Consider the following 7,427-nt stretch of genomic DNA (forward strand, 5'->3'; position numbering starts at 1 on the left):
AGGGGATATGATAGGATGTAGAGATTCCGCTGGTTGATGTAGGATGTTGCTATGTCTTTGATAAGCATCACATTTTTGAGCATGTAGGAAGGAATCTTTCTTCATGGTTGGCCAGTAGTATCCTGTTCTCAACACTTTGGAGCATAAAGATCTGCCCCCAGTGTGATTGCCGCAGTCTCCTTCATTTATATCCTTTAGAACTTCTGCAACTTCATGAGCTTCTAAGCATCTAAGGTATGGACATGCCATAGATTTTTTATATAATTTACCTTGGATTATTACAAACCTTGAGACCCTTGTTCTGAATGCTCTGTCGCTTTTTTCCTCTTTTGAGATCGTGCCATTCTGGAGGTATTCCATAATAGGTTGGATCCAGGATCTTGAGGTTGGGGAAGGATCCTTGATGTTAGGATCCTGATAAGGAAGTTGAGGATCGGGGTCTTCGATTGTAGCGACGTTGTTAGTTTCCTCGTGATCGTTGGGATCATTTAGTATTTTGGTAGGATCCTCGATCGTTGGGATCAACAAGTGGATTATTGGGATCCTGGTTTCTGGCGTGATCCTAAGAGAAAAATACTAGATTGGCTAAAGCATCTGCTTCAACATTGTCTTCTCTAGGAACGTGGTTTAGGCTGAATGCTTCGAATTCGGAGGCTAATTTTTTGAGGATCTGGAAATATAGTGCTAGTCTTTCTCCTTTTACTGCATAGGATCCATTAAAATGGTTAGTCAATAATAAAGAATCGACGAATACCTGAAGATCCTTGATTTGAATATCCTTGGCTAACTGCAATCCCATGATCAGTGCCTCATATTCTGCCTCATTGTTGGTTGCATTGAACTCGGAACTGATTGTTTGGGGTAGGATGTCCCCCTGTGGCCATTTTAGTATGATCCCTAGGCCATTTCCTCTTTGGTTTGATGCTCCATCTATGACTAGTGTCCATCTTCATATGTGCTTAGTTTCACGGACCACTTTGCCATCTTTCCTGACATTTCTAGTTTTCTCATAACATTCTTAATGGGATTATTAGCTCTTAGATTTATAGGATGTGTTTCAAAATAGTGTCTTAATTTAGTAGAAGCAATTACTAATGCTAGTATAAGTTTTTCAAGGTGGGAGTACCTGGTCTCAGGATCCAAGAGACTTTTACTTACATAGTAGATGGGATGTTGGTCCCCGTTAAGATCCTTAGCTAAGATTGCACTCACCGTGTTTGAGGATACTGAAAGGTAGAGAAGAAGTGGTTCCCCATCTAATGGTTTTACCAATAGGGGTGCTGAACTTAAATATTTTTTAAGTTCTTGGAAAGCATCTTCGTGTTCCTTGGTCCGTTCGAACCTTTTGTTCTTCTTCAAGATGTCGTAGAAAGGCTTGCATCTTTCTGAAGATCTTGAGATGAACCTGTTTAGGGTTGCCACTCTTCCTGTTAGTCTTTGAATATCTTTTGTCGAGGATGGTGATCTTAGATCGAGGATGGTTGTGATTTGCTCCGACCTTGCTTCAATTCCTCTTTTGGTCACAATGTATCCAAGGAACTTGCCTAATTTCATTCCAAAGTGACACTTGGAGGGATTCAGCTTCATGTTATATTCGTCCAGTATGTCGAAGGCTTCTTCAAGATCCTTGAGATGATCTTCAGCTTTCTTAAACTTGAATACCATGTCATCGATGTAGACTTCCATGCTTTCCCCCAGGTTCTCTTTGAACATCTTGTTTACTAGCCTTTGGTATGTTTCACCTGCAGTTTTAAGACCAAATGGCATGTTAGTATAACAATAGATACATGTTGGAGTTATGAATGTCGTATCCTCTTGGCTGGATGGTTCCATCTAGATCTGTTGGAATCCCGCTGATGCATCCATGAATGTTTATAATTCATGACCCGCTGTCGTTTCTATCATGGAGTCTATGTGTGGTAGAGGGAAAGGATCCTTGGGACAAGCCTTGTTAAGATTTGTGTAATCTACACATATTCTTCACTTACCATTCTTCTTTTGTACCACGACCACATTAGCTAGCCACCTTGGGAATTTCACCTCCTTGATCAAACCTGTTTTAAGAAGTTTTTCTACTTTTTCTTTTATAATTTGGTTTCTCTTCGGTGCGAACTTCCTTCTCTTTTGGTGTATTGGTCTGAAAGATGGATCAATGTTAAGTTTATGGGTTATTATATTTTTGTCTATACCTATCGTGTCCTCGTGCTTCCATGCAAATGTCTTGCTTCTAGCTTTGAGGAACTTTATTAGATCTTGTTCGATTTGTTCAGACATTGAGGATCCTATGAGAATTTTGGCTTCAGGATCCTCAAGGTTCAGGGGCACTTCCTTTACATCTTGCTCTCTTGTTTCCAATACGTCTCGTGCCACTTGCTTTAATTGCTATGTTGTCTTGGTATTGTTAAAGATTTCATTAAAGTCTTGTAGCATTCTTTGGATTCTTTTTGATCTCCTGTGATCTTCACTGTCCCCCATGGGGTGGGCATCTTAACACACTGATGATATGTCGATGGGACAGCCTTCATTTCGTGGATCCATGGTCTACCTAGTATAACATTATAAGAGGATAACATATCAATTACACAAAAATATTGCATAGAGTTTACCCCTTCTATGTAGATAGGTAGCTTTATCTCGCCGACTGTGTGTTTGGTTTCACTGCAGAATCCGATCAGCACTGAGGATCTTCTAACTATTTCGTACTCCGGGATGTTCATTCTTTTTAATGTGTCTAGGAGTATAATGTTGACTGAGGATCCTCCATCAACAAGGATCCTCCAAACAAAATATTTGGCGATGCAAAGAGTGATCACTAATCCGTCATGGTGAGGATCTTGGATGTCTTGTCTATCTGCTTCGTCGAAGGTGATCTCTTTCTCGTTTGTGATTGACGTATTCTTCCGTGGACCTTCTTGTTTTTCTGTTTTTGACACCTTGGCGTTCCTCTTTGCTGCAGAATAAGAGGTACCACAAATTTCAGATCCTTCGGAGATCACATTGATTACATTGGCGTCAGCAAGAGGGGATCGTAGTTTGTCGAGGATCTTATGAGGATCCTGATCTTTCTCTTTGGATCTCTCCTTTCTTCTTCCAAGGATTTCTTTGAGGTATCCTTTGCCTAAGAGGTAATTGATCTCCTTCCTACGAGCAATGCAATCCTCTGTGATAGGACCAAAGTCTTCATGGTACACACACAATTTGGATCTGTCTTTCCAAGTGGTGGATTTTCTCCCTTTCTTGGCCATCTTGCTTTGTCTCCAAGATCTTGCATCGCAAATATTATACCTGAAATATCTACAGAAAAGCAATAGTCAGGAATCTTAGGAAAGTCTTCTTCCTCTCATTCATCTTCAAGGGCATTAACCCTATGATGATCAGGTTTGGAATATGGTTTTGAATTATAGGATCTTTGGGCCGAGGAGTCGACCTTCCTATTAGGGTGATCATATGAGCTTGGTGGGTTGCTCCTCTTTTGGATCTCCTTGTCTTCTTCGAGCCTTATGAACCTTAGTGCTCTGCTCCTAGCTTCATCCATAATTTTGCATGGAGTCATTATGAGGTATTCGTTGAAAGGAGAGTCCTTCTTTAAGCCCATTTTAAAAGCTTCAACTGTAGTTCCCATGTCAATGTTGGGGATTATCAGAGCTTCCCTGCCAAACCTGTTAACAAAGACTCTAAGTCGTTCTTTAGGATCCTGAACCACCTGATAGAGATCATTGGTGATCTTCTCAAATGTTTTGCTACAAGAAAATTGATTATTAAAGATGTTAACTAAATGTGCAAAGGATGTAATAGAATAAGGAGGAACATTCAACAGCCATTTAAGAGCTGATCCTGTGAGGGTTGAACCAAAGCCCTTGCATAAGCAAGCTTCCTTCAAGTGTGTAGGGATGGGAATGATCTCCATCCTTTCTCTGTACTGTGCCACGTGCTCCTCAAGATCTGTAGTCCCATCATAAGGCTTCGTGTTGGGGGTTTGGAAGCGCTTTGGGACTTCGGTATCAGCTATTACCGGAACAAATCTTGACATCCTGTGGCTTGTGGTGGATACTTTCGGTATAGGTTGGACCACTCCGGGCATGCTTGAGATCATTCTCCTTAATTGTTGAAGTTCCTTAGAGCCAGTGTTAAAAACATTATTATTTACAAAGTTACCAGGATCCTTAGTATTTGGCGTAAGGAAGGTTTCATTGGGATCCTGGGTCACATGAGATCGCTCGTCAGGAGTTGCATCCCAGACAGGAGTGGATGTTGGTACTGAGGATCCTATCTCCCGACGATTTTCAGAGGATCCCACGCTGTCGAAGTTTAGGATCTTGGGTTGCAGGATCGAGGGTGCAACTTCCTAAGGTTTGCGAATATCAGCCCTAATTATTTCCACTTCCTTTAGCACCGTCCTGTTATCCTCTTGTTGCCGAGTCACCTGTTGTTCCAGCCTCCTCATCATGGAAAAAAGCTCGTTGTTGGAGACTATTACCGGAGGATCCTGGGATCCTTGAGTAGTGACTGGAGGAGTGTTTTTCTTCGGCACATCAGGAGTCTTTTTCGGACCTCTATCTGGAGGTGGTGGAAGGTTTTTGGAGGAAATGGGAGGAATTGAGGAAGAAGATAGGGTCGATTGCGTAGACATGATTTTCCGAAAGGTTTTGAACACCACGGCCCCACGGTGGGCGCCAAATTGTTTTGGTTAAAAATTACACAAGTGAATGTAATGCCCTGTTCCGAATCATTTTCCTAATTTGGGAATGTGGCCTAAAGATAGGTTATCATAAGGCTTAGGGCCTTTGGAAAAGAGAGGTCTAGACCCATTTAGGTACGAATAACGTAATTGAGGTGATCCGGGAGTTTGGGTTGTGTCTTGGAGCCAAGGGGTATATCGGTAAATAGGAAGTTCGAGCTCTTTATGAATTTTGGATTTTTGTTCGGGATATTTTGGGTGAGGATAAGTTGATAAATATGTAGAGATTCTCTCCACCTTTCCGTAGATATAAAGAATGTCGAAAACGGAGTTGAAACGAAGAAGTTATGGCTGTTTGAAGTTGGAGTGGTTCGGATGAGTGATCATTGACTTGTTGACCAAGCTCATTAAGACTCACGACATGAGCATGAAGTGCTCACGACGTGAGATGCACCTGATGCACCAAAACCCTTATTTTTGAGTATTTAAAGGTAAAGGATGATTAGGGTTGCTTCTCCTCAGCTTCCTTCACCTCCAAGACCTCTGAAAATCCCTAGAATCGATCCTCTTGAGCCCTTGAGCCATTGTTGGTGGTATTGGTGTTTTGATTTCCTTTAAGAAGAAGAAGAAGCGCTTGTGGTGGTACCTTTTAGCGAGATAAACCCTTGCTTGTGGATTTTCTGAGCTTGTGAGCTTCTGTAAGTCATAAAGATTCTATCTTTTTGAGTTAAGCTTGCTAGATCTAGGTTATGGTTGCCTTCTTTGCATGGGATCTTGGGTTACCATGCATGAAGTCCATAAAGTTGGCAACTTTATGGACCACTGAGTCATTTGATATATTAGAACCCTCTGATCTGAATTTTTTTGGATGTTTTGGACTCCAAGCTTGAGTCTTGACCCTTTTTCCTTCATTTTGACCTAAGTAGGTGTTTAAGTCATGTATTTGACATATGTGACTGAAAAGCTTCAATTTTTATGGCCCTTGGGGTCAAGGAAGATCCTCTAGACTGTCCCATGTTAAAGCTTAATGGATTAGGAGCTTAATGCTCATTTTTGGTCAGATCTGGACTCACGACGTGAGGAATGAAGCCTCACGACGTGAGAGCGTGTTCAAGGAAGTTTCTGGGCCAAAGTCACGACCTCACGACGTGAGCATAAGGTGCTCACGATGTGAGCATCACCTGTCCAAGTTTTGGACTCTTTAATTGTTGAGTAGCTTGGTATTGGACTTATCCTTTGGTTTGGGCTCGTAATGGACTAAGTATTTTAGAGTAATGGACTTCTGGTTGGGCTTGCCTTGCTGGGCTTACCCTAATGAGCCTTAGATGATGAATTGGGCCTTAGTTGGCCCAATGTAGTTAGGCCTTGATTGGGCCCAATGGGCTTGGACCATTGGGCCATCGGAAAATCATTGGTTCAGAGAAGTAAATGGGCTTTAGGGAAAGGACCATGTAAGGGTTTGGGACCAATTTGGAAAATTGGGCCATTGATGGGTTTTATGGATTTGATAGTTTTGGGCCTTGGTTGTGAATCTTGTTGGGCCAGGGGTGAAAACGGTCATTTCACCCCAAGTATGGATTATGGATCATGATTTGGGACTCAATTGCTAATTGGGTGATATTTTGGTATTGATAGCTCGAGGAGTTGCTAGGACAGCAGCTAAGGATTTCTTGTAGTGGACTTCAGCAGTGTGAGGTGAGTTACCTTCCTGTAGAAGTGGGTCGAAGGCACCAATGTCGGCCCACTAGTAGATGATTATAGTAGAGATGATTATCTTTGTGATAATTGTCTGGTATGTCACTATCTGTTATGATTTATGTGCTAGTATGCTATGATATTATGTGATAGTGGTAGGAGGGGTGAAATAGTCCCCGTAACCGGTGGAAAGGACCGAAGGGGTACGCCAGCACCCAGATATGCTAGGCGGTATGTGATTTATGTGTATATGCTAGGGTATTATGTGGTAGTGGTAGGGGTGAAATAGTCCCTGGTTACCGGTTGAAAGAGACCGAAGGGGTAGGCCAGCACCCTGATATACTAGGCGGTTACCGGTAGAAAGAGACCGAAGGGGTAGGCCAACACCCTGATATACTAGGCGGTTATCGGTTGAAAGAAACCGAAGGGGTAGGCCAGCACTCGGATATGCTAGGCGGTTACCAGTTGAAAGAGACCGAAGGGGTAGGCCAGCACCCGGATATGCTAGGCAGTATGTGTATTGTATGGTATGTGGTATGATGGGGGAACTCACTAAGCTTCGTGCTTACGATTTACAATTTTGGTTTCAGGTACTTATTCTTCGAAAGGAAAGGAGATGGCATGAATGCAGCACATCACACTATGATTTCCGCATTATGAGATCTTTGGGAGTTATACTCTGATGTTGTTTTATCATGACATGTTTTGACTATGGATACATTGGTTTTGGATATGAGTTGTTTCTATGATGTTTTCAGACAATTGGTTTTATAATTATTAAATGATAAATGAAATTTTTGGTCTTGAATTTTGGGATGTTACAAGTTGGTATCAGAGCCGGTAGAAAGAGACTGAAGGGGTAGGCCAACACCCTGATATGCTAGGCGGTTACCGGTTGAAAGAGACCGAAAGGGTAGGCCAGCACCTAGATATGCTAGGCGGTTACAGGTTGAAAGAGACTGAAGGGGTAGGCCAGCACCCAGATATGCTAGGCAGTATATGTATTGTATGGTATGTGGTATGATGGGGGAACTCACTAAGCTTCGTGCTTACG

The sequence above is a fragment of the Lactuca virosa genome, chromosome 9 (assembly GCF_052849685.1).
Source record: "Lactuca virosa cultivar CGN04683 chromosome 9, Lactuca_virosa_CGN04683_v6, whole genome shotgun sequence".
Classification (NCBI taxonomy): Eukaryota; Viridiplantae; Streptophyta; class Magnoliopsida; order Asterales; family Asteraceae; genus Lactuca; species Lactuca virosa.